Source organism: Diadema antillarum, unplaced genomic scaffold (genome assembly GCF_040938485.1).
Source record: "Diadema antillarum isolate AM-2024a unplaced genomic scaffold, OU_Dant_1.0 seq00000339_RagTag, whole genome shotgun sequence".
NCBI classification, from domain to species: domain Eukaryota; kingdom Metazoa; phylum Echinodermata; class Echinoidea; order Diadematoida; family Diadematidae; genus Diadema; species Diadema antillarum.
The window spans coordinates 220,236-245,710 of record NW_027271352.1 but is presented as its reverse complement, the minus strand read 5'-3'; the positions used below and the strand labels follow the sequence as shown (position 1 = coordinate 245,710).

Here is a 25,475-nt window from a genome sequence, read left to right as displayed (position 1 = left end):
TGTTGAGTATAAGGCATAGTTTATTGTACATCTCATGAGACTTGTACTTCTGAGTAATTTCAGCTTTCTTCACAGCTAGTTTATACTTCCTTAATCTATTGAGGACTAGTCCTGAGTATACTCGGGCAGGTGTCTGTGGGAAATGTGTGTTAAGAAAATCAGGTCGTCCTTATTTTGAGATCTATATCTGAATGCTAAATAGAGAGGCTAAAAATATAGGAATTCTCTTGAATTTTACAGAAATTGAAATTAATGAACACAGCACCTATTAAGAGTATAAATTTACTATCATCTGAAAAGAAATTTGCAGTAAGATCAGAATGATACAGGATTTGATAGGATTCCAACATCTGAAGATCAGAATGTTACAGGATTTTTATGGGATTTTAACGTTGTATAGCTGAATTTTACACTTTTGATGAATGTCAGTTTAAACATGTGCGATAAACCTGGGCACCGTTACACGAAAGTTGTCAGCCCTGACAACTTGTTAGTCTCTGACAATTACCATAGTAACAGTCAGTGACCAGACCTTCTCAGCCAAGTTCAAGGATTTTACTAAAATTGTCAGAGACTGACAACTTGTCAGAGACTGACAACTTGTCAGAGCTGACAAATTTCATGAAACAATGCCCTGTTGTACTTTGATACCAATAGATTGCATTGGCTGGTTGACTGTTCAACTTTTTGCAAGGTGTCATCTTTGAATTGAACTTGTCGTGGCTTTTCTGTAGACTTTGATTCAGTCTTCACATCTAGACTTACCTTGACCCTGGGACCCTGAGACTTTGGACTCTTGGACTCTGGGAACCTGGGATTCTGGGACCCTGGTACCCTGGTACTCTGGCACCCTGAGACCCTAGAACTTCAGTAACTGGGACTGATGGGACTTTGGACCCCAGAATAAGACCATCTCTGGCCTGGCAGCAGAGTGAAACATAGCACATTCTGACCGATAACTTTTCATGGTTGTTGTTGATGTGTATTTTGTGTGTAATCCAGTAGCATGCTTTCCTGTTTTGAAGTGGAATCCAATTGAGGAAAACAACATTCTTGGTTTACATTAGGTGCTTTCACATAAGAATTACCGCAGTATTAAATACCATGGTAATCTTGTTTGCACTGTTCTCATTGGCGAAATTCCACAGTAATAGATACTACTGATGTGGTATTTCATTTGGTATCATTCGGGTATTTATGATTATTAAAGTCATATGTTTAGCTGACGTGAGATATCAAAATGTTCCTTGTTGCCCATTCTTCAGAATGAAAAATCAAAAATTTCTTTCCAAAAAAAAAGAATAGAAGTGTTTTAAAATGAAACAACAATAAAGAGTAGGGCCTACATGTATGCAGATTATATGGATTGTATTGACAGTTCAACAGTTAATAGTGATTTAAGAAATGGTGTTCTGTGAACTTTGGTTATTCTTGTGCAGAAAGTAGCGATTATTCATATAGAAATGATAGGCCTGGACCCAATGATGATATAACCGTAACTCATTGAGGACAAGTGCCGAGTATACTCGGGCAGGTATCTATGAGAAATGCGTGTTGTAGCAAAATCAGTCTGTCCTCAACGGATTAAAGGGATGGTACAGTATTGGTGGAGATGAGAATTGGGCTTTTAACTTTTTGCGAGATACCAGCAAAACACTTATGAAATAGTACAGAGCATACTATTTTAAGAGGAATTCAAAGTAAAGTTTATTTGATGAAAATCAGATTTGGAATGACTGAAACACAAAAAAACAAAGTAAAACAAAGCAATCGTAATAAAGTGTGGGTCCCACACTTATTAGAATCGCTCTGTTTTGGATATCTCAGCCATTTCAAAACCAATTTTCATCAAATAAACGTTGAATTCCTCATGGAATTACGTGCTCTTTCATATTTCATAAGAGGTTTCTCATTATCTCACCAAAAAATGTTAGAAACCTGAAATTAAGTCTCAACCAACACTATATGATTCCTTTAAAAATGTCAGTAGGGCCTACTGTGATGTAATCTACATAATCTGGTGAAACAAGTGCATGACAGTTTATGACCCCTGAAGTCTATACTTCAGACACAAATAATGTCAGTGTTATCCTCAGACCAATTGGCTCAGAGCCACCAGTCAAGGCACTTTATAAATGATATGCAATGATTCTTTATCATGATGAGGTGTCCCAGGATTTTGAGACATTAGATTTATAGATCTACATGGCAGTTTCATAGTGAAGTCCATTTTTCAACATGCCACGTTCGATAGTGTCTTTTATGAGAGTAGTGCCTAATTAGTGTCAAATCATTAATCCTCCTACAATGTAGCTTTCAAAACTAATGCCAGCCTTTAAAGGCAGTCCTATATGGCATGGCAGCCATCGATGCCGAAACCTGATTGGCCAGATAAATCACTTGATCTGTTTCCACCATCTTCAGTTTCCGAAAGCTTTCACAGCCGCAACACACTGACTTCCTGCTCTGGTCGCCGTTAACAAACCCAGGAAGAAGAAGAAGAGAGAGAGAAAAAAAAATAACCCAACACGTTACACAGATGGAATATAAGCGGCCACATGAACATTATCTCTGGTATAATGGTGCATGATGGGATAAGAATCGAAAGTACTAGCCGAGCCTGTGTAGAATTGGCATAGTAAAACCGGGAAACACGCCCTGTAGCACTGGAGTGTTCGAGTGGTATCAAGCCTGCCAGTGTCTCCCCAAAGTTGAGCTAGAGTTCTTGGTGTTCAGGTAAGGTGAAGCTCTTCTGGTAGAATGTGACTTCTTCTCTTGAGTTTTATTAAATTGTGTTGAATTTGGAGGTGAGAGGTTTTACTCACAGTGCAGGAAACAGGTAGCTCTATTGGTAGGGCATAAAGATCTTGACTTGGTGGTGAATGGCTCTGCTCTACTACAGGATCTTTTTCAAGAGGATCATATAGGGATATTATATACAAATTATAGTGACTGGGCGCGGTATATTTTATCTCTGTTCATTACAGTCATTGCCAAACCTCGTGATTGCTCTGCCAGCCAAGTATAAATTGGCATACTGGCTAATTTAAACCAAGAAATAGGTTAACAGACGTAAGGCTATAACATTATAAACACCAGTTCCACTTCTCAGCATTCTCGTCCAAAGCAGCAAGGTTCATTGGATAATAGACCAGACTGGTAATGGACTACCTCACTAGCCGTAAACTTAGATAGGAGCATAAAATGATCAAGGCTGGATTGTTCAAAATGAAAGTAACCCACAATGTTCACTTGTATTCTGAGTGCTGACTGCTCCAACTCACATAAAGTGTGCCTGGCTGGAGGGACTAGCAGTACATTGCATCGGTTCCCCGTGGCATATTGTGAGAGACTCGGCTAACCACTTTACCAGGTTCTTCGATCTACTCGATCTTTACAAGGAGAGTGTTTTGGATGGTTTGTATACAGGGTTGTGACTCTCCCGCACGTGGAACATCCATTAAAGGACAAGTTCACCTTCATAGACATGTGGGTTGAGTGAATGCAGCAATATTAGTAGAACACATCAGTGAGAGTTTGAGCAAAATCGGACAATCTGTTCAAAAGTTATGAATTTTTGAAGTTTCTGCTCAGTCACGGCTGGATGAAAAGACTACTACAGCTTGTGATGTCACATGAGTACAACGATATAAAGAAAGAATAAAGAAAATTCAACATATTTCCATTTTTCTCGCATAACAAAAGAACACTCGACTTCTCTCTTTCAGAAGGCAGGGGAAATAATATTACCCTTAACATACGTCAGTAGCAAGTTGAAGAAATGTGCACTTTATTCAAAAAGTAAAGTTTTGTGAAATTCTCTTTTTATTTTCCTTATATAGTTGTACGCATGTGACATCATACACTGTAGTAGTCTTCTCTTCCAGCAGTGACTGCGCAGATACTTAAAATATTCGTAACTTTTGAACGGATTGTCCAATTTTCCTCAAACTTTCACTGATGTGTTCTACTAATATTGCTGCATTCTCTCAATCCTTATGTATATGAAGGTGGACTTGTCCTTTAAATGTTCTGTGGGATGGGCAGCAAGTGTTTTGCCCCATTTGCACAGGGGCAGACACTCCCAGCATTATGGTTTAACCCCCCCCCCCCCCCCCCACCTTGTGGGTTAGATGCAGTCAGATGCAATACAGCCATATCTTATAGACTGGAGCCATTTCTCACCCCTCGTACCCCATTCATGTTTTTGTTTGTTTGTTTGTTTGTTTGTTTGTTTGTTTTTGTTTTTGTTTTTGTTTTTTGTTTTTTGTGGGGGGAGGGGGGGGGGGGTGGGGTTGTCTTCTGTTCCTGAACAGGGATATCCTGCAGTATTCATGTAATAGTGCTGTATTGACACTATATTTATGACATGGCAATGATCTTAGGACTCTGGTAGACTATTAGTCTTACTCCCAGTCTGAGCATCGATGTGAATACAGGGGAACCTTTGTTACAATGACATCTGACACAGTGAAAATGACGGGCACTTTATCATGTCACCTGGTTTATCTTGAGCTAAATCAGGGTACAGAAACAAAGAAACATAAAGATTTGGCCCTGACTTGCAAAACCCCCTTGTTATAACAGTTTTTTGTTGTAGCTCCAACCTCTGTCGTAGGTCCATGGTACATATTATATCTAGGGAGGTGAAACGAACTCACCTCCCTGGTATTACGAGCTTCCACTCTTTCATTTATGCAATTCATTACATTGCTATCAGAGTCTGGACTACTGCTTTCCAGTCAACATAAGGCTACTCCTCCTTCATCTCTTCCTCCCCTCCCTTCCACCCCTAGCCTTTATCAAGGCCCTCATACCTCCTTTTTTTTTTTAGTGAAGCGAGCCAATTTCAAGCAAGTTGTGGTTTAGATTCTGGACTCTTTTTTTCCCCATTCCTGGGATCACACCATCACTCAACTTGATGCATACAGGGAGGACATGGGTGGTCAGATTGAATTGATCTTCATTAGCTGTGCTGTGCACCAGTGTTCATTTGAAAACCACAAATCGCGTCCATCAGCATTATAATTATGTGCATCAAAGCATACGCTCATTGGTAATGGTCGACTCCAGTTTTAGGCTGCGTTTATCTAAAAAATTTCTGAGGCAGAATCACAATGCTGAACGCGTTTGATGAGGCATTTTCAGTGGTTAGATAAACGCAACCGTGTTTTCAAACGCGTTTGGAAACGCCGTTTTGAAACCCCTTTCAGAGGGCGTTTTGAAACACGTTTGAGACCACGATCTCCGTTCTGTGAGTAGATATACGCAATGCCGTTTTGAAACGCGTTTATATCTCAAGGTCAAATCCCAGCTGTTTCCGGTTGTGTTCTTTGCCCATTATTAGTGTGTGACTGATGAGGCATGTTTGGTGGTATGCAGTTGACCTTTACTTCTCGGGTCAAACGGCGCAAAGCAGCTGCGCAGTGACACCACTTGAGTCGCGATAATATTATGGTTAGATAAACGCGGCACCCTGAGAATCGCGTTTCAAACCACGCTTGCAAACACCCTTCCAAATGCATTTTGAAACGTGATTCTCTCTTTCAAATTAGATAAATGCAGCCTTAGAGATTTGTAGGCTGCATGTGCACTTACATAGAGATCAGTGATAATGCAGCACACAATTTGTCACAGCGATTCTCAAATATATGTATATCCGATCCGGGCCACTAGCCTTTGCACTCCATGCATGGTATCCCCAAATTCTTAATCCATCTGCATGGAGGAGGAATCCATTATGGAACCATAGAGCTACAACTTGTGAGTTGTAGTTCAATAGTGATTAGTCCTTCCTATTCTTATCCCAGTTATGCTGATTGACTTTAGAGAAGCTATTCAGGAATTGATCCTCATTCTCCTGGCTGTAAACTGCAGCCACCTGAAACACACTAGGCTCATTCATGCACATTGAAAAAGAGTGAGTCTAATCGTGATTCAAATCACGCTTTTATGCACTCTGGTTCACACACTGTACTAAATCCCAGTCTAAAGAAAGTCGCAACTCAAATCGCATCAGTTCAAGTGAGGCCAAATTGTGCATGGGCAATTAAAGTCTCGTGGTTTGGACCTGACTTTGTTGTGACTGTCCTGTGCACTTTGCATTTGGGATATATACTGTACATTGTAAAAAAATTGGTACACTTTCACACAGCATTCATGCAGACTTCACATCGCAAATAATTGTTACTATTTAGGGAAAAAAAAAAACATGACTTTTTCATGAATGTCATACCACGGTACTTATTGTAGTGGTATGCAGATTGAGACTTGAATCTCACTGAAGTCATGATTATTATGTCCACGCACATAAGAAAACCGGTTTTAGCATCGCAATTCAAATCACAACCCAAATGATCGTGACTTATTGGTAGCAGTGTGAATGAGCCTAATGTAAAGGTTATGATAGGATAGTCTGTTTCATGGACTGATGGTGGTGTGAGAATGTAGGGTGTGTGTCTAGCCTGTCAGATCCCCTTCAGTGAATCAGTAACAATGTCCTTTGCTTGGCAGCTCACGTGTGTCACATAGGATCCCATTGATTTAATCTGCTCTAGACCTTTATAAAGACCACAATGATGTACAGTCTGATTTGTTGATAGAGGGGATATTATTTTGCAGTGTTTTCAAATTGTTTGTCAACTTATCATTTATGTATGATATCTGGACAACATTTGTCAGCTGTAGAGATTCTGCATATAAGCAAGAAGGTTCGAGAGATGGAGTTACAACTGATTATGATTATTCAATCAGTTGTCAGTTTTCTATGGATGGACAAAAGAATTCCACAGGTGCATTTGTGCCTTTGATGTTCGATGCTTGAAGCTGCCATCTTTCTGAGCAATCTGAAGATTCATTTTTAATGCTACCATAATATCGGGTATATGCTGCTTGTTTATAGCAAATGCAATGAAATTTCACCCAATGATAAAGCATATAAAACAAAAGTAAATTCCGTTCGAAAATATGTGCAAAAGTGTAAATCTGGGCTGTATTTTGTGAAAGTGTTTAAAATTTTACCCTCATGGAAAGCCGGTTTTATCACTTTTCTCCTTATTTCTACCGAATGAAACTAATATGGTATCATCTTTAAGTATAGTTCTTTATGAATTAAGTGTATGTCGGATTAGCATACAGACACGTACAGACGAGTAATTTTGATATCTATTTCAGCAATATTTGAGCAATTTCTATTCGCACACCCCCGTGCCTTTATCATTGTCTACTGCCCATCGTTTGTAAGTAGGGACAGCGAAAAGTAATTACCATCACAAAGACATATCTTCCTTGGAAAGTGGCTGGTGATTATGCAATGAGACATGAGTCAATTGTCTTCGCATCTGAGCGGCAGATCCAGTTTGACACATACTTCAAATATTTTTGAGTGGCGGCTTCGAGCATGGGATCAAAGGGACTAAGACTGTTGTGACTCCATTTCTCAAACCTCCTTGATATAAGCTAGCAGATTAGGTTTTACTTGCATTAGCTATTGGTATTATATCATTACGCCCTCTTTTGTTCTCAACACTTTTATGTAAATTTGTTGGTGTTGGGGGAGGGGATATTACAATTTTTGAAGTACACATATCATAAATGCATGGTAAGTTCTTGAAGATCCAGGTGGGCACCACAATAATTGGCATGATTCTTGTTATGTAGTGAATTATGTGTGCATTCTCTTCCTCTCTTTTCCTCTGTCTCTCTGTTTCTTCCTATGATGTTTGCAGATTATGTATTTGCAGGTTGATATTAACAACACAGGATTTCCTTTCTGTGCAAGCAGTATAACATTAGTCCCTTGTATATGCCTGCGTGTTAGTGATAGAAAAAAAAATATGTAAGGACCTACTTCCACTCATACCCTATTGATGTCATAGTCTCCTGGTACTGTGATTTTGACAAATTGCCAAGGGTGAAATCCTATCTGATTGTCATCATTGTGTGATATTTTCATGTTTTGCAACTCTGGAGACCACTGAACTTTAAAGGAAGAATGCACTGTAAAATGTTATGCATTTATGTTATGTTTTACATAACATTGCAAAGCTTAGGAAAGCTTAGGTTCTTTTGATGAAGACAGTTACAAGAAAGACTGGGCTGAAGTCTGTTGGATGTTGCTCCACATCAAACCAAATACTTTAAAAGAACATCTACAAATTTGCAAATGTTCAGTTTTCTTTAGTATTTAGACATGAACCAGAGTACTTTTCAGACAAGATGTAATATAACAAGTTCAATGCTTTGTCTGCGTATGAATGAATAGTCTTTGGTGTTACACAAGGCTAGGATACATATGCAGTTTTGTGATAAAAAGAGGTGGATTACTCTGTGCTCTCAGTTTTGATGGATTGTGATCTTCCGACTGAGAGTTGCAGGTTACAGGTGATCTGATTGACCTGACAGACCTATTCAATATTATTTTCACTTCCTCATTCCACAGAAAAGTATGGTCACATGGATGTTGATATGATATGAAATAGCTGCTGTGGGCAGAAGTCAGAATCTATCCCCCACCCAAGGTCAGGGTTCAAGAAGTCAGTGAGTGATCAAACAAAAATGCTTGTCTAGAAATGACAAATTTTTGGCTAAAATGCAAACAGTGGGCAAACAGCCTTAGCCCCACCGTTGGTACGGGACTATCCTTAGCCCACTTTCTGTTTACACTCGTTTTTGCCAAAGTGGGCTAGCCCCACCGATAGTACGGTACTATCTGGCCCTGCAAAATAGCAGGGGTTAGCACCGCAATTGTGGTGCTAGCACCGCAATTGCGGTGCCAAGCAAGTGAGTGTAAACAGAACAAAAAAATAATCCTGGGCTAAGCGACGGAGACGAAGTCCGACCCTCACTGACCAATCAGAAACGAGGTAATCAAGTGCTGCCGATGCGTGCGTGTACGTGTACAGTACACAGCGTAATTATGAATATTCATGTGGTTTGGAAAGTCCGGGGCTAAGAAATACGAGTGTAAAAAGGTCAGTTTTCTCCTTAGCCCCGGACAAGAGATAGTACGGGACTAATTGGCGAGTGTAAATAGCTGAAAAATTTGTACGGGACTAACGATAGTCCTGGGTCAGAGAAAGTCCGGGGTTAAGAAACACAAGTGTAAAAAGCCCTATAGTTCCCATTGTAATTGAATGTTTCCTGTATTGCCTTCTAAGTACTGTAAACTACAGACATGTACACAGCCTTTAAAACTTCATTGTGAGCCAAGATGACCAGTATGGATAGGAATTCAGCTCTTCCCACACATTAAAAACTTCAGATTTCCATACCCTTTTTGCTGCAATTCATAATTTTGTTTTCCTGCTTTAAATCAAAAGGGGGTTAACATGAATTTCAGGGAAATTTCAGTGACACATATTTCATAGGATTTTAATCAAGGTTTAGGTATGATTTTGCATGGGATTCTTGTCTCACTCTGAGTACTGCTTGATATGAGACTAATCTCCCTATCAGGTAATTAAGCAGTTGATATTCATTATCTTCACCCAACATCCTGTCATATGATGTTGACTGTTGTTGCTATGGAGATAGGAAACAGGTGATTCAGGAATTAAATTGTATTCTGCCCGCCCAGTAAAGGCAATTTGATCTTCATAAAGTGACTATATCACAATGTGATTTTTTCTGTTTTGCTTTATTTGACTTAAAAACTCCATAGGATAATGCTTGTTAATCAAAGTCGAGCTTTTTGAAGGATACACTCTTTGTTATTGTCAAGAATTGATTCAAAATGGAAAGACAAGCAGAATGTAAATTTAGAGGAAAATGTGTCATCTCCATATTGTAAGATGCATTTTGTAGCTAGGGACTCTCCCTTCTCAGTCATTAATCTTTTGTCAAGCACTACTGCTGATTCTTTTTTCTTCTTCTTCTTTCCATGAATTTCCTCATGATTTATTCAAGTATTAATGAGTTTATTGGAAAATGTGATTGGGAAGTGGACGGTCCATTTTGCTTGCAATTCTGAAACCTAAAGGGTTAATTTACACTGGTATATATTCATGATGGTGATACAGACATTTGCTCCTGCAACAATTGCTCAGGTCTTTTTTTTACCAAGGACTTGGAGTTAAGGTCGTTATAGGGTTTTAGGTTTAGTTTGATGTGAGTTTTAGGATTATGCTTAGGTTTATGTTTGTAGACCTGTAGAATTTATGTTTGGCCTATCTTGCAGATATTTCATGGGAGCAATTGTCGCAGGAGCAAATGTCATGGAACCATTTATGACAGCTTCCCGACTTTCACCATTGGCTGACTGACCTTGGTATATATAGTGAGGTGTGATGAAAATGTAATTATTGGGAAAAAGTTCAAAATGAGGTCAAACATACGTGACTTTAACTAGCCTTTGAGCCGAACTATACAAACTACATGTATGCCTACTCCAGTGTGTACCAGGTAATGAGTGTGATTGTATTTGTGACTGAATATTGATCATGCTTTTAAAAGTACTAGATGCAACTTACTGTAAAGGCACTTTAATGAGTTCGGCTGATCAAGGAGTTTATTGTTTTACTTAATTTGACAGTGGGCTAAACACAACTCAGAAACATGCAATATCACAACTACACATTCATTGTATTTTGATTTAAAAAAGTTCCTACAGATTCCAAGCAAAGACAACTTGAGGGCAATCTTTTGCAATGTTGATGCTCTGTAAACAATTCAATCTCTGTCACGTAGAGCAATATCTCTCAGGCCACCGCATGTGCCCAATTGCAACCACTGCACACGTGTGCATGATGATATAGCAAGTCTATTATACCAAATATGTACAGGTGCGCACAGCCTATGCTTCACCATTATCAATACAGTGAACCTGATAATGTAGAAACAATGAGCGCAAACAGACAAAAGTCAAGCATGGAGCAAACATACTTGATAAATTCTGCAGACATCATTATCATTTCTTTCTTTTTTGTCACAATCACAGAAATCAAAGCCTTCCTAATCCTATGTATTTCATTTTACGTCATTTGTTTTAAAAGCAAAACAGATAAACAAGAGTCTACCTTAGCCTGACAGTGCACTTTAAAACATAAAACTCTCCGAATGGCTATATCGTATTAAGTGGTTCACAAGTTTTATTCAATGTGGAAATGACATTTTATCAAGTAAGTGTATAGGCCTAAGTGCAGATATGGCTGAAATGTTTTTAAAAAAATCTATTTAATATTGATGTCATGTCAAATCACAATGAAATTAACTATGAAGGGTTTTTGCACCTGATTAATAATGCTAATTTAAAATGCACTCATCATTCAAATTTGCTGCCTCACTTATTGAAAAGACAGCACAGTTAAGAGTGATCACCCATTGATACAAGTGGACCTCTGAGAAATTAGGACAAATTCTATGTTTCACAACAAAATCCATCCAATCAAGAGTTTTTTAAATTCACCAGTATGATGATATGGTTACGTATTGATCAGTCCTTTGCAATTGACATGGACTAAGTTTACAGCTTCCGCAATTTTCCATAACAGGCATTCTACAAATTTATCTAGCATGTTGGTTTCAGTTTCCATGCACGTGCAGGTCATTATGCATTTGAACTTCATCACATACAGTTTCAGACACCTTCCGCCAATACGTCATAAATGGAAGCTTTAGTAGTAATAATAATAATAATATGAACACTTGTAATGCACCGGTATCCACCATGAATAGATGCTCATGGCGCAAGAAAAAGAGGCAGAAAGAAAATACCAGTGAAAAAGAGGTATGAGAAAAGGAATAAAGGAAATGTTTACAAAAAAGCTTGTCTAAATAACAAGGCTTTAATAGAGAGGACAGATTATGAATGTTTTGTGGGAGTCTAAATCATGGCTGGTGTAGAGTACTTGAAAAAGAGGAACTTTATTTTTCAAACCTACAAACTGCAGACAAGAGGTTTCAAATGATACATGTAATTGATACTCGCCTAAAACACATTAGAAAAGAATAAATTCAAAAATTTTTAAAGAAATATAACAACCCCTTGTTGAAGGCTGTATTTGTATGTCTGTGTGTGTACCATTCCATGCAAAAGTTCAATAATGTTTGCATCTACTAGAATTGATTGTGTGTATTGATTTATATTCATCATGTCTTCATTTCTTTTAATGTACTATTCATAACTTTGTTTGTTTTTTTTGTGTGTGTGTTCATCAGTAGCTTTATTTTTAGCATCCTGCAATTTAAAACTTGCCTCAAAATGTGTGTCAGATGTGCCACTACGCACTTGCGAATTTAAAAGCATGCAAAAATATTTACTATGATCCCAACATAAATGTGACATGCATGTGTACAAGTATACCTCCCCCCGTTCAGTACTGTGCTCCACAGTCGTGAATTTAACTACTTATGAAATCGTCATAAAGTCCTGATCTGCAAAAAAATCATACATGCTAAATATACAGTATACCATTAGCAGAGTATGGTTCATGTCATACAGTTGTGTCTCATGACACTGAGAAAGCCAATATATTGTTGGGCAGAGCTGTATTTTTTCCTTTCTAGGCTATTATCATAGGAAGAATATCTACAGTGTCTTTGGAGCATGGATCAAGCCACTAAACTCTCTGGTCTCATTTAAGCGGTGTTTCAGAGTTAACTGCAAGCCATCAATCAGGTGGCACACATCACACTGTGACATTAATTTTTCACACATTAATATGAGTCACTGTGATAAAAGTGTACTTGACTGAGAAACCTGCACTTATCACGCTGACATATGGGTACCTAGTACACTATTTTATGCAAATATCAGTGAATAGATGAATATAATCTCTATTACCAAATTCACTATTACGTGGAGTTTAATGACAAGTCAAGATGATGAAAAAGGTGATAATGATAATGATAATGGTAATGATAGTAATAACGATGATTTATACAGGGAAAAAAAAATGGTAAGAGTTAAAGGCATACCACTGAATACTTTTTAGTGATCATAAATTTTGACATTACAAGAGCTATTTGTGTCAGAGTTATCTTGTCAGATATTTGTATTTTATCCAAAACAGCAACATAAACTTATCTGTTGAATAATATAAAGTTCTGTTTTATTTCTGTAATGTAAGTTTTCATGAAAAAAAAAAGAAATTTGTCAATATTAATCAGGATTCAAATAATTAAGAAATTCCGTAGACATCCATTGTGAAAATGGTTACTCTGTCCCACTGAATTGACACAAATGTAGAGCCCTAGCTGTGTCTTTTTCAAACAAATATCATATGAATTGCATACAGGAATGACAATCATTAGCAATCACAATGAGATTACCATGGCACCTATTTTGAGATTACACTGTAAGACACCAAAGGGCTTTTTACACTTGCAAATTTTTGCTTAGTCCCGTACCAACATTGGGGCTAAGGGGGGGGGGGGGGGGGGGGGGGGGGGGGGCCTTAGCCCCACCGTTGGTACCAGACTTTCCTTAGCCCACTTTCTGTGTACACTTGTTTTTGCGAAAGTGGGCTATATATAGCCCCACCAATAATCCCGTACTACCTGGCCCTGCAAAACAGCAGGGTTAGCACCGCAATTTGCGGTGCCAAGCAAGCGAGTGTAAACAAAACAAAAAAATAATCCGGGCTACGCGACGGAGATGAAGTCCGACCCCCCACTGACCAATCAGAAACGAGATAATCAAGTGCTGCCGGTGCGTGCGTGTACGTGTACAGTGCACAGCGTAATCATGAATATTCATGTGGTTTGGAAAGTACGGGGCTAAGAAATATGAGTGTAAAAAGGTCAATTTTCTCCTTAGCCCAGGACAAGAGCTTAGTACGTGATTTATTGGCGAGTGTAAAAAGCTGATAATATTGGTACGGGACTAACGATAGTCCTGGGTCAGAGAAAGTACGGGGTTAAGAAACACAAGTGTAAAAAGGGCTTATGTCGGTTAATCTTTAAGTGATATAGATATTAAATTAAGCCTTTTAAGACTTTTCCCAAGTATACTCTGGCAGGTGTCTATGGGGAATGAGTGTTATAACAAAATCAGCTCCTCCTCAGTGGGTTTAAGTAGTTGTAATACTTCTTGGTACCAAACCCTGCCAGGGCCGTCCACAGCTTCTCTTAGGGATTACAGTTGGTTCTTTCTTATCAGGTTCATACTTGAAACATCTCTGTTGACAAAACTCTTCTCCTAATTTGCCAAGAGCGGATTATTTCCCTCAGTCATGATGATTGATGACACATCGATTTTGTCCTTTCCTTTGTGTCTGCTTCGTCACAGGTTACAAGGTTAATAGAGTGAGTCGATTCAAAGAATTTCAAAGAAGCCACAAAATAGTCCAATGCGCACAAAGTACTCCAAAACAAGCAGGTGCCATACATTCTCCAAGTTGACCTTACTTCACAATACAGTGCCATTTTATGACAAATTAAGGTTATTAGCAGACTATAATCATGACTGTGCTTTGCCATTAAAGTGGGTGACCATTTTTTTTTCAGGTCTCAGAATCAGAGCTTGGAATTGCCCAAGGATATTCAAGCACTTGTACTTCAAATAATTTTCATTTGTATATCATGTGAGGCCAATCAATGTTAACTAGACATTACCAGGGAGGTGGGATGGCATTACTGACCCCTTTTTGCTCATACAGTCTACTTAATTCCCCCCCCCCCCCCCGATGCTTTTAAAAAGAAACAGGCGCCTACCCTTATCTACAACTATGCGTATTTTTCATTTTCTGTTTCATTTTTTTCTTTTTCCAATCACCTGTCTGAATGTAGTCCTGGATACAGTTTGTAAGGGAAAGATATGGAAATTACTCCGGCGAATATACCAGTAATCATACATGATGATATATGTTGAAACACGTGTGCGTGTGTGTATTCGTGTGAGTGTATGTATCGTAATCATTATTCCATCACCTAGTGCAGTGTACATGAATGTATGCAGTTGCAACAAATATCACACTCTTGTCTAAAACACAATCAGTAATGGAAAGTCTAAATTCTGTAACTCTCCTTATTTATATATTTTGCAAAGATGCAGAAGCAGTGTTACTACGCCTAGATCTCGAGAAAGTAGACTGGTGTATTCAGGTTTACTGCTGAGAGAGCAAAATCTTCACAGTTTCTGCCACAAATAGCCGCCACACACCACTTTGGACACAATAATTCGTCAAGTGGGCATTCTTTGGTGTTATTATTGATGAGGCTTTACCTTTCCTTCCTAGCAGGTCAGAAATAGTGTGGACTCCTCACTCCAGTCACCCCAAACAATTATGATTCACGCCTCACCTGAGCGTATAGGCTGCTAGAACCGGAGGGAAAAGTCAAACAAACCAGGATTCTCTTGAAGAATACTTGGAGGAGATAGAAATCTTGTCCTTGTTAGAACCATGGAGCTACTATTTAACAGAGCTCCATGTTAGAACTGCAGTGGAATACGTGGCTGCGCTCTCCAGTGAACACTTGGAAAGAATCTAGAGGTTTTGTCAAAAGCAGTCCTCTCATCACATTTTATACACAAAGGAATCAAATGATGCAAAGTTATCTTAGATTTGATCAGGTAAACTCATCTATCAATCTTGATTTTTCATGCTACCTTAATAATGTACTTGGACTAAAATCAATTTTCATTTATTCATTTTCTCAATTGGGAAAGAATAACCTCATCTCAGATTTAATCTCAAAGATTGAGCAAACAATATTTGTCATTAAACTATCCATTATAACATGAAGATTTTTTTTTTTTTTGATGTTTCAAGTATTGCAATGCATTGGTTGCTTTTGCTGTGGTGTGAAAGCCCCTAGCAAGAAAGAGAAGTACCTTCATTAATGTAATTTATCTTGTTAAAAAATTCAAGCTCCTCACCTTACAAGTGAGAACCAAAGAGTACTAGCCCAGTATTTCAACATAAACAGTAAAAGAAGCCTCCAGGGGTATGGCAGTAGGCGTGTCTTCATCAGGCCAAAGTTCAAACTAGCCAGCTATTTCGTAGTTTAGGAAAATAGCCTGATATTACGAATGTGATTCGTCATCAGCTCAAAACCAGCCCGTTTGTGAAATAAGTCCTAAGTTGACATATGACTACTTTGCATCATTACTCGACTCACTGACTCAACCACAGAACTCAGACAAGTCCCAGTGAGCGTCCACACTAAGATTTTGGAGGGGAAAGTCCTGTGAATTAAGTGGGACTTTGGGGGTACATATGGGGGTAGATTAAAAAAAAAATGAATAGTGCCCATCAATGTATACATGTACATCAAAACATACAAGTGTATTAATGTATGCTTATCAGTACTGGTTGACACCAGTGGAGATTCTGCGGCTGTGTGTGTACTTGCATAGAAATCAGTAAAAGCTGTACACAATTTGTTATGGGTATTCTCGAATAGATCAGAGCTGGGCCAGCCTTCCCACACAATGGTATCCCCACACTACCAGGTCTAGACCCTTTGCATCTGATACTGGAGTGTGTCATGTACACATAGGCCTACATGTAATTACTACTGTAAAACGAGGAATGTTCGCGTGCATTTTAATTTCGCGAATTTCGCGAGCACCAAGATTCGCGAAATTAAAATGCACGCGAAAGTTCTTGTCTACACTATATGCATTGAATGCCAGTGGCAGTTCACGAAAATTTCATGCTGCAAAAAAGGCCATCGGCTCCAATTCGCGAAAAATTCATGCCGCGAATATATCATGTTTGACAGTATATGGGAATACATCTTAAAGGCAATATAGGCCTAACCAAAATGTACACGCAGAACTGGGGCTCTGTACAAAAGTATAGATTAAACCTAATCAAATGACCTAGACGGACGAGCCAGGACCAAGGACCTGATTGCACGAGGCGCCAGACGTAGATTGCGGTGAAACGCTCAGTAGAGTGCAAGGTACAGATTGAATGCTATCTTCTGGTTTGTGGAGATAAAACTGTGACAGAACCATACAACAATAGCTTTGGCAACATGCATACCTTGATAACATTTACGATTTCCCTGTAATAATATGAATGGTCAACATGTGTTACCAATGAATCATCTACCTCATGCACAACTCCATTGTTATGTTTGTTTTTGTGTGTCTGTGCGTGTGTCAGAACATCTGTGTTTTTGAGCTTCCAGAGATTTTGATTATTTCTCCTTGGCACATAAAGTTTCTCCTAGCTGTGACTCGATTCTGCTGTTTGATTTTCTAGTTTCTTGTAGTTCATGACGTACTGACTGTGTCAGAAATGAAAAGTTGCTTATTGTATCTAAGCTGTAAGTTTCGCAAGGGTTTCATTTTTGCGAATTTTGCGAGGCACTGTTAGACCACAAATATAACAACGTGCAAAAATGTTGCCATGCCCTATTGCAGTGGTGCACTTCCGATAGCCTTGATGCCAAATCGCGGAAACAACATCTCGCAAAAATGTCTGTGACCTCCTCATTCACGAATATATCTGTACGTGAAAATAAGAGCTTTATATGCAGTAGCAGTCCTCTATATAGGCCACTTTGAGACTAGTGAATGGTCAGGTGCCCTAGCTAAGAAATGGCATTTAAATGTATGGATTTTTTGTAGACAAGATGAAGTATGTTTCTACATTTACCTTGGAGGGTATAGATCTTGTAAGTGACGAAATGGTTATATCGGTCCATGCCCAATGACAATCCAGAAAAAAGAAAGATAGATATTAAAAGAAAAACCTCAAACAGACACACTGGTATGGTAGATACTGTGCAACCAGAAACATTCATTGCATAAAACTTTCACAAATTGGAGCCGACAGCCTTTTTTCGCGGCTTAAACATTTTGGTGTCACTACTGGGGCATTCAATGCATTGTGTAGACAAACATTTTTGTGTGCATTTTACCTTCACTGAGGTTGGCTCCTGCATGAAATTTGTGAAAATTTTCATGCGCACAAAACTTTTGGGGCTTAGCAGTAGTATATATCTCTGTGGGCTTTATGCCTGCTACTTGTAGTACTATCTGTATGGGGTACAGGTGGGAGGGTCCCTGGAAAGAAACTTCTTGTGGCTCAGTGTATTCTCCCCTTTCTCTTGGTGACAATGTGCCACATCCTTATCAGCTTGCTTAAGCTGGGAAAGCGTCTTTTGAATGGAACACCAAAAAGAAAGGATGCTTATTGTATTGGAAGGGAAGGCCTATTGGTAGAAACCATGCCCGGATGGGTCCAAAGAAAGCATGCCAAAGTGAGGTATTAAAGTGAGTTTTGAATTCCTGATGAGAGAAGACGTCGTTAAAGTGTCAGGAACCCATCAGGGAGGGGACTGTAGACCTCACCTGGTAGCTGGTAAGAGTGTTTTGTCGAGGTAGTCAGTCAGTCAGCTATTCACTCTTGTGTTCAAGAGTTCTGTAGAAAACCTTGCAAAACTTGCCCCTCTTGATAGAGAGTGGTTTTGAGGGGCATCCTTTGTTGGGGTGCACTTTTCAAATGGTGTACGGGTGCAATTTCCTGCACTTTTTGTTGTGAAAGTTTTGTTTGGACTCTGAGTGATTATCTATTGCTGCACTTTGCGGTCACCTTTCTCTCTCTCTGGTTTTATTTTTATTTTTGTGACAAATCTCTCCGGTGGCGTTGATAGGAGTTGGTTATCTGACATCCTGCAGACTGTGGCTTGTCGGTCTCGTAACAGGCTGCATCATCACGCTAGTGGTCATAGCAGGGGCAGTTTATGGGTGCAAACGGTGCTTTTTCAACATTAGAATGTCTCATTTTAGCATTTCAGGAATGTTAGGAAGCGATCAGTCTCACGTAGAGGTTTAAATCCTGGCTTAAAAGGTCATTTACAGTCATTCATTGATGTCTAAACCAGTACTAAAGCGTTTTGTGTCTTTAAAAAAAAAGGAGCACTGTTTGTGGGACTGAGTTCACTCATCCGTGAAACCCACTCCCTATAGGAGTGGTGGCAGAGCTGAAGATGATGAATGAATGAGTTCATGTTTGTACGTGGTATGAGTGTCTGGTGGTTTTCGGGGAAGTCATAGCAGTTTCGTGAAGTCATTGTTAAGGTATGTTTCTCTCAATGAGGTGGTCTCATATAATAGGCATCTCAGCTTTCATCATAAAGGCAGATAACTGATTTGGAGATTTTCTCTTTGGTTCCTGTTTGATTGCTTTCAGGCTTGATCCACAACTAAGACAGTTCCGTCTGACTACGTAGCATTAGTGTCACTAGGCTGCTCCCTGATCACTGTCATAGAACACTTCTCATCAATTTTTTTTTTTTTTCTGAATAACAAAGTTTTCTAAAGTATGCATCTATATGTGACAGTGCACCTCAAAACGAACATAAAGTCGCACACACTGATTTTGCGTGAGAACTGAAAATAAGTGAAATGGGTCAACCTAGCCGAACTTGACTTTTTCATATTTTCTGAAAGAGCGGGTCTTCATTTACATTATGCTAAAATTTGGTATCATAAAACGGACAGAAAAGTGTGTTTTTTAGCAGTTTATCTGGAACATTTTTGGTAAAACAGTGTGATTAGGTGTGTCTTTGGAATCCCTTCTTCATTTCTGAAAAACCTTGTCCACACTCTTCACTTTCAACTCTAATAACTTTTGAAAGGATAGTGCTACTACTTTGAAAGTTGGCATTAATTAAGAACAGAATGTTTCAATGAGGCATGCTTAATTTCAGTTTAATCTCATAATCCCTTCATTGTTGTTACTCTGGTGGTTTACTCCCTGTTTTTTGTCCCATTCATCGCACAGCCAGCACGGTTTGGTAAAGATTAAGCGCTTGAATAGACACTGTACTTCAAAGCCTCTTTTCTCAGTTCACATTTTTCCTGAGTTTGTGCTTTCTTTCCCATATTTAGATAGGTTAGGAGAGTCCATTTGATTTGAGTTATACATCATTTTTAAGCTTAAAGTCTGCTCTTTCAGAATATGGTCTTAACTAAAAATGCATGTCTGGCGACTTTTTGTTTGTTTTGAGGTGCGGGGTCACATATGCAATAAGCTCCCAGTTGTTGATGTTCCACAAACTTACAGAAGAAATAAAACACTCAGCTGTGTTGTGATGTTCTGCTTTTGATCAAGATTGCATATATTGCATGCCATACCATGTATGGTTTGTTTGACAGTCATGTTATGCTGCCTTACATGTTAATACAACAACAACAAACTTGATTGCAAAGATACATTCAGAATTTGTAATTAGAGGTATGGATCAATGAAATAATTTTAAAAATGTGACAGAGAAAGACAACAATTTGGTAGCTAGCAGGGAAGCAAACGTAATGTTGCATAGAAAATTGTGACTTGTACGATAACTTTTTGTGTCTACCAATTCCCTTGTGAATTTCACCCGCCTGTCACTTTTATCCCATTGATTCAGCATGATGACATGACGTGGATTCCAGGGAAACAAGAGTAATGTTACAGTGAAAACATGAGGAAATTTCAGTATACGATTTAACACCAGAGCCCCCAATGGGCTGCTAGCTCTCAGAAAACAGCCAGTTGAGTCAGGTGACCATAACATTCCTATACTGTAAAACCAAAAATGTTCATGTGCATTTTAATTTCGGGAATTTCGCGAGAACCAAGATTTGCAAAATTAGAAAACATGCAAAAGTTCTTGTCTACACTGTATGCATTGAATGCCAGTGGCAATTTGCGAAAATTTAATGCTGCGTAAGAGGCCGTAGACTAGCAAGTCACAAAAATGTCATGCCAAGAAATTTCTTGCTTTAAAGAGGAAATTCACCCCAAAAATAGATAGATTTCAAATGAAAGAGAAAAATATTCCCTACAGAATGATACAAAAATGAAAAAAAAAATCGAAAAGAAATAAGGAAGATATGACATTTTGAAATTTCACATTTTTATTTGGAAAACATTTCTTGACCAGTCCTTATGAATATTCAAACCAGCAAGTTGACGATGTCATGCTCTTACAATATCTTATTGATTTCATATACAGAAATGACAAAAATATCATATTTCAGCTGTATAAATATAAAATAATTATTCATAAAACCACCCAAAATAAAAAAAGAACAACTGTTAACTGTGATATATCTTGGTATTGGAACATTAATTTACTTGTATTACCTAAAAAAAGCAGTTTCTCCAAATTTCATATATCGCATACATGAAAAATTGTGAGGGTATGACATCATCAACTCTCACATTTGAATATTCAGAAGGACTGGTCAAGAAATATTCTCAGACAAAAATGTGAAATTTGAAACTGTCATATCTTCCTTTTTTTCTTATCCAATTTTTGTCATTTTTGTATCATTCTGTAGAATATTTTTCTCTTTCTTTGGAAGTCGATTTATTTTTGGGGTGGATTTCTTCTTTAAATACAGTAATTCCGCCTCACCCTAGACACTCACCTCCATACATCCGTACATGAAATGTTACTGATGCCAAGATATGTCAGAGGCTGTGTCTCTGAGTCTCTTTTACACAGGATGTGTCAAGGATTTTATGCTCCTACACATCCGGCCAGACAAAGAAAATCAATCACTCCCATGTATATATACTCAAACAGATTTTGAGAAAAACATCTTTTGTGTGTACAAGCCTGGCTACATGTCGTAACATTCTTGTGTACATGTATGTATAAATCCCTTTTGATTTTCACTGACTGGTCTTGTAAAAGTCTTATCCCATTGATTCTGCCTATGAGCAATTTATGTAGGTATTGATTTAGTTGTTTTTTTTTCAAGATTTACACCATAGAATTTATTGTTTTTTATTTTTATTTTATCTATAAAGAGTACACACTAAGAAACTGTATAAATTGCTTGCAGATGAATCGATCTCTACCCCCTCCAGATGTTGAAAAAAGGAAAGAAGAGAAAGGAAAAAAACTGTCGCCTATACCATGCGGTGAGACAGGATGGATTTCTGTAGGTTGCCATGGTTACCTGCATCCTCACAATGTTTCTGTTTTTATAAACACTGTGGCACACTTTTACTTCACTCCTGTTGAGCCTGTATACGCCTTGAGCAAGAATAAAAGCAATCATTTCAATGCTACTCAGGTTTATTAATATCCCCAGGAAGTCAAACCTAGATAACCATGTTGTAGCCCTCGTTATGAGATGGGCGATTCCTCGGCTGATGGGTTATGCAGCAGAGTCTTGAGTTATTTCACAGGGAGATGATATGATAATATGATTATTCTAAGCATGCCTTGACCACATTCCCATGCCTCCACACTATGAAGACTGACCGCAGAGAGAGAGAGACATGAAGCGTCCATGAAATTAAAATTTGCTCTTTGGAGGACAGCAGCGGCCCTCAAACATCCTGTTATTCTTGCCCAACCCTGGTCCGACCACAATTCATGAGGCGTATATAGACATATCGATAACATGCTTCAGAATTGTTCGTGTATAGATGGCACCCTTCAATGACATTTCATGGTCCAGTCCATTGAATGAACACAAGGTGACATTTAAGTGAGGCAGAAATCCTTTATCTGTGAGGAAAAGCCTGACCCAAGACTTCCAAGCATTTCTTATCTGGTCTAACCCTGGACAACTTGATTGCCAGACTCCAGGGCTGAGATACCGGTATGACGTACAGCCAGTACAGGAGGTAACTGTACTTTCCTCTAGATTGAGGCTGTATGTTTGTGGTACTATAGATAGATGGTGCGGATGGATACAGTACCAGTGCAAGAGTAGAATTAAGACTTCAGTTGTTTTCGTCTCAAGATTTTACTTCATATGACCAATTTTCATGCTGGAATAAGTGGCAATTCTTCGCATTTTGAATAGAATTAATGCCCACACATATGTATGCACTCTTGATGATGTGCTAAAGTTTTCATGTCTTCAAAAAAAAAAAAAAAATCTTGTATCATTTAACCCGTTAAGGACGGACTGAGTTTGCTACAACACGCATTTCCCATACACCTGCCCAAGTATATACTAAAGACTCGTCCTCAACGGGTTAAGGAAACTGGCCTTGATGTATTCATGCAGTGCTAATAGCTAACATGTAACGACATGAACAATGGCATTGCCCGTGCAAGAAGCTTTGCATAGATCGCTGTTCATAGCAATATACACTGCTTGTAAACTCCATAATTTTGGTGAGTCTGTATTATAAAGATCACTGGCTTCATCTTGAACAGTGGCTTCTCAATTTCATGCTAGCATTTCAAAAGCCCTAAACAAATGACCACAATCGACAGCAAGTTAAGCTGACAGAAGCCTTAGTATTACATAAAGCAGCATCATCATCATCATCATCATACAACCCTCCTGGGAACAAAAAGTGGAGGGTATAGATGTAATTCAGATAAAACGTCAATTGTAGGTAGATTAGCATACTATGCCTGGGTTTTAGCTGATGAAGAATGGGTTGATTAAATGTAACTACTTCTCTGAGTGCCCTGGGAAATTGCAAATTGGTGATACATCACCACGGTCCTTCAGTGATCGATGGTGTCGTCCATTTTGTCGTTGCATTGTTGTTGAGTATTCTTCACTCGCTGAATTACAATTTGGGAAGCTAATTGTGGCCTTAGAATGGAGGACAACCAACTTTAAAGGGCTTTTATCTTCAACGTAACTGTAGTATCAAGGTAAATTTTAATCAGAGATAGGTTATGTTAAATCACAAGGACCTATATCAGAAAGAAGCATCCTTTATTCAAATGTTTGAGCTGCCTTCATGATGATATAGCAGAAGAAATAGGAAGTGATCCAGTTTTCTCCAGGCATTAATTGATAACAGTGTTTGTGGAATATACAATAATTCCAAACCTACATGAACCTCGATGAGCAATTTATGCTACTGAGATCAGCACTTGATATTGATTTTCGTAATTATATTGCATATTTGTTGTTCTTGCTATTTGGAAATAATAGTAATAATTATAACAACAATAGGAATGATGATGATAATAATAATAATAATAATAATAATAATAATAATAATAATAATAATAATAATAATAATGATAATAATAATATTATTAATAATAATAATGATAATAATAATAATAATAATAATAATAATAATAATAATAATAATGATAATAATAATAATAATGATAACAATAATGATAACAATGATAAATAACACTTAAATAGTGCTTAATACTGGCATTTCTAAGCACATAAAGTTAGTCTTAAAAAATGTGAACTTAGACAAAAAATAAAAAAATAAGGAAGGCAATCCCCAACTAAGGCAGTACATTTTCAAAAAGCTCAGTCAGGAGACAGAAAAGGTACAATGTGAAGACAAGTTGCTTCGCAGGTGATTAATTTCATGCAGTTCTTGGTGCAGTAAATAGTTTTGCTTTCAACCGATGATATCATAAAAACTGAATAAGAAAAGAATCACTTTCTCGAACAATTAGCTATATGAATAATCTACTGACAGCTGAGTCTTATATGTTGTATGTTATGTATATTTCTTTTTTTTTTCAGGGGGAGGGGCTAGAATGCTAGTCTCTGTGATCAGCCTTATAGACATTTCACTGGCATTGAACCAGACAGAATGTTATTGAGACTAAGGCACAGCGGACAGTCACAGAATAAAGAGTTCCCAAGTTATACTGGTATCATGGCTACTGGGTTGTACCATGCCCAAGGAAATGAGATAGTTCACCTCCAATGCAGAAAATGGGACGAGAAACCACAATCCTGTAAACTTCGTGGGGGGGGGGGGGGGGTGGAAACTCGTGTGTCTTCCATCTGTGGCAATTCTCGGTATCGCCAATGTGCAAAAAAATAAATAAAAATTTTGTGCATGCTGCAGAACCCTGTGTTGCTACCGTCTGGTTTGCGAGTGTCTCAGTTCCCATGAGATTCAATGCAATTTTTGTCTGATTTTCTTTCGTTGCTGCTTTTTTCTTCAGTTAGAGGTAAGCTAAAAAAAGAGTGTAAAACTCCTAAATTTTACTGATTTGCGGTCACTAGAGTCATGGTTCACTACTGTCAAGGCTCCAATATGTTGGTCATATGTGACCCTGCACCTCAAAACAAACAAAAAGTCGCCAGACATGACTTTTTAGTTAAGACCATATTCTGAAAGAGCAGACTTTAAGCTTTAAAATGATGTATAACTCAAATCAAATGGACTCTCCTGACCTATCTAAATGTTGAAAAGAAAGCACAAACTCAGGAAAAGTGTGAACTGAGAAGAGAGGCTCTGAAGTACAGTGTCTATTCAAGCGCTTAATCTTTACCAAACCGTGCTGGCTATGCGATGAATTGGACAAAAAACAGGAAGTAAACCACCAGAGTAACAACAATGAAGGGATTATTAGATTAAACTGAAATCAAGCATGCCTCATTAACACATTCTGTCCATAATTAATGCCAACTTTCAAAGCAGTAGCACTATCCTTTCAAAAGTTATTAGAATTGAAAGTGAAGAATGTGGACAAGGTTTTTCAGAAACGAAAAAGGGATTTTAAAGACACACCTAATCACACAATTCTACCAAAAATGTTCGAGATAAACTGCTAAAAAACACACTTTATTGCTCGTTTTATGATACCTAATTTGAGGATAATGTAAAAGAATA

The 25,475-nt window shown here is 38.2% G+C and overlaps 1 protein-coding gene across 3 annotated transcripts in view; it reads left to right on the top strand.

Annotated features, from left to right (window-relative positions):
- The window catches only part of LOC139730850 (neuronal-specific septin-3-like), a 94,012-nt gene that overhangs the window by 28,538 nt on the left and 39,999 nt on the right, over window positions 1-25,475 (top strand). The window contains exon 1 of one of the 3 annotated variants that reach the window (XM_071641724.1): window positions 2,343-2,736. The exons of the other annotated variants lie outside the window; for them this stretch is intronic. The gene's annotated coding sequence lies outside the window, so the exon portion shown is untranslated. Of the gene's footprint in view, window positions 1-2,342; window positions 2,737-25,475 lie in introns of those variants that run through there. 3 annotated transcript variants of the gene reach the window in all.